We start from the raw sequence: 3,367 nt of genomic DNA, 5'->3' as shown, positions 1-3,367 counted from the left end.
TAAACTTTAGGTAATCGTGTTATATAGCCATTCAAGACATGTTTACTTGAAGTATATTCCGAGAAGAACATTTTTCACTTACATGCTCTCGAAAAATAAACATTTTCATTCAACACCTATTGAGGCACATGACCAGTTCTCTTGTGGCACCAAATCTCCGCTCGGTTGGAGGACATCTCATGTTTGGCTCACACAAATATGATCACAACATAGGGAGTTCAATACTAAAATTTGTTGTAACAAACTAAGCATAACTACTTGGGTGACGAAGGGACATCCATCTCACACAAATATGATCACAACATAGGGAGTTCAATACTAAAATTTGTTGTAACAAACTAAGCATAACTGCTTGGGTGACGAAGGGACATCCATCACGCAAAGGTAAATACAATTGCCGGAAACATTGGGCGACGAAGAGGGCGTCGCGTAAAGCTCGTGACGTCAGACATTATGCGACAAAGAAAAGTTTTTCATCGCGTGAAATGAATGTTGCGCAGCGGATTTGGTTGTCGTTGTGTGAAATGAAGAGCGATGAATGAGTGTTCATTGCACATGATACTCCGAACGACGAAACTGGGGTTCGACCCCCATACCCTTGCGCGACGAACATAAGGCCTTCGCAGTAAGATTTTTAAAATTATTATTTATTTATTTTTCATTTTAAATGATGATAATATTGTTTTATGTGTAAATTAATTTAATGAAATTAAAAACAGAAAATGTAAAGAAGACTATTGAATTAAAAAATTATTGAAAGTATACATACAACGGAAAAGAAATATTTTAAAATTTGAAAACAATTTAAAAAAAAAAAAAAAAAACTAGAAGATATAGTCATCCACGTCACAATGGCTTGTTGGTGGTGTTGCTGCTGCATTGGGGGGTTGTGAGGTTGTAATTGTTGCGACGAGGGGATGGGAGGTCGTAGCTGCTGCAACGGCGGCAGGCGCTGAGCAGGGGGGAGGGGGTGGGGGCAAGCTGAGACTGATGGGCAGCAATCTACTCCTTTAGGTCCACCACTTCAAATGTCAGTGATTCAACCTATTCTGTTCTCTGCCTTGAGGATGAGGCAGACGGGTTTCGAAGGCGGGCTTTCCCAAGCCCTCGGTGAACATTCCCCTGCGTACGACCGAGGGTCTGATCGATTGTGTCCATCATGATCTGTAAACTTGCATTGTCAGGGGGAACACCTCCTTAGTCGGGGTCTCTGGGGGAAGTTGGGAAGCCACCTCATCCAAAACAGTCTGGCCCTTCTGCACCATGGTGGACTAGAAAAATGAAAACAAACAAAGTAATTTTAATATACATGTAATTAATATTAATACTAATTGAATATTAAAAAATTGAAATAACTTGCCATAAGCTGCTTCGTTAGCTCATCCCCGGGCCAGACGTACACCTCCTTGAACATGTCAATCTCAGAAAACTTTGACCCCCCCTGAATAAAAAAAAAAAAAATATTAACACATAAACTACCAATTGTGTAATAGAGAGTACAAAGAATCAAAACATAAAATAAATATACGGTTATCTTACGTCGCTCCTCCAACCTATAAGAGAAGCGTCATGCACCGTAGTGGTGAAAAAGTTTCTTTTTCGACCGATTGATCGAGTTTGCCTTCACTTTTTTTTTGCTGAATTAAAAAAAAAGTATTAGTTTAGATATTTATAAAAATTAATGAAAAAAATTAAATATTATTAAAAAATATAAAAGTTTTGATTAAATATTATTGAAATATATATTATACTTACGAGCTATTTCTCGTCTTGAAAATGGTTGCAGAGCCACTCCCATTCATCCCAACAGTCCACCAACTCTATAGGGCACACAACTGCTAGAGCGGCATCTTGCCCATCATATTTCTCATAATGCTTGTGGGGGTCGTTCTTCCATTGAGCGAACCTACCGGTGCAAAGGTCGTTGATGTACTAGTTTTGATTGGCATCGACGTTCGTGAGCTCATAGTGATGTTGCAAAACTCAACAAATAAATAGTAGTTAAAATTTATAATATTTGTATACTTTAATAAAAATTTAGTATTTGAGGTTGAAAATACTTATCAATAATTCATGAAGAACACCTTTCTTGACTTCAGGTAGGACAACTTTCCATGACTCCCACAGGAGGGGGCAATGATTCATGATAACCGAGCTGGCCAACGCACTATGCTGCTCCTTTGTTGCAGTTGCACAATGTCGAGGATCCCACGTAATGGTGATCTTCTCGGTCATGGTGCGAGTGGTCTGTGATGTCTTTAAAAGTCTGCATAGGCCCCTGGTTTTTTATTATTGAACAACCAAATAAACAAAGTAAACATTAGATGAATTCTATTTTCTACCAAAAATTCTGCGGAACCTCTCCTAAAACTATAACATTTTCTAAAACCTGCAGACAATTTAACAATAAAAACAACGCATCCACCCAACAATTCAAACACTTTATACCAATTAGGGACTTTAAAACAAAATTTACAATTTGTATAAAGTGTTTTCACTTCTAATTGCATCATTGACCATGAATCTGTGAAGAAACTACACACATATTGGATTGCACATGTAATTAAGTTAGTTGAGAACAATATCGATGTAAGTAGTCTCATCTCTTTGAAATTTTAACACACCATATTCCTAACTTGAAAAATATACTAAAGATTTTCACTAATGAGAAAATAAAAGAATAAGAAAGACAACTTTTTAAGAGTGTAACCAAAGAATTTATCAACCAACTTTTATCTAAAGAAGATTGGGGATCTTCTTTTGTCATCCACCAACAGATTTCAGTATCCTCCTTGACAGTATTTTGTAACCAATGACTTTTTATGAACCTACCCGAAAAACCAAATAATTTCAAGTTTGATTTTCACAACAACCAAATAAACTTTCAAAATTTCGATTATACTATGAGAAAGATGCATTATCCTTCTGGGACCTCTCTCTATGAATAGAGGAAGCTTCACCAGACTGCTTAGCCACCTCAGAACTCTGAGGGCATCAATGAGTCCGTCGGGCGCTTAGTAAAGGATGCGTCACCGAAGAAGTCGATGACATAGGAACCGTAGACACCGTTGGACTAAAAGATGTGACCGGAAGGACACCCATTGTGCCCATATTAGGTGGAGAGGTGGCAGCAACACTACCTACTGAAGAAGGTATCTAACTAACCCTACTAGCTGCCTGGTGGTTTGAAATTAAGTTCTACATCTATAAAAACAATAAATAAAAAAGTTACATTCCACTACTTTTAGTCAATTTATTAGAGTATATTACATGGCACATAATATACATAATCCACCAACACCAACATGTTTTTGTTTATGTTTTTCATATAAAAGCTATCAAATGTTTATAAAAAAAACATAAGCAA

This window comes from the organism of the source record quoted next, unplaced genomic scaffold (assembly GCF_019419815.1).
Source record: "Pyrus x bretschneideri cultivar Hongxiangsu unplaced genomic scaffold, Pyrus_bretschneideri_v1 Contig11, whole genome shotgun sequence".
Taxonomy (NCBI): Eukaryota; Viridiplantae; Streptophyta; class Magnoliopsida; order Rosales; family Rosaceae; genus Pyrus; species Pyrus x bretschneideri.
The sequence above is the reverse complement of the archived record's forward strand: the minus strand, read 5'-3'. Positions refer to the sequence as shown.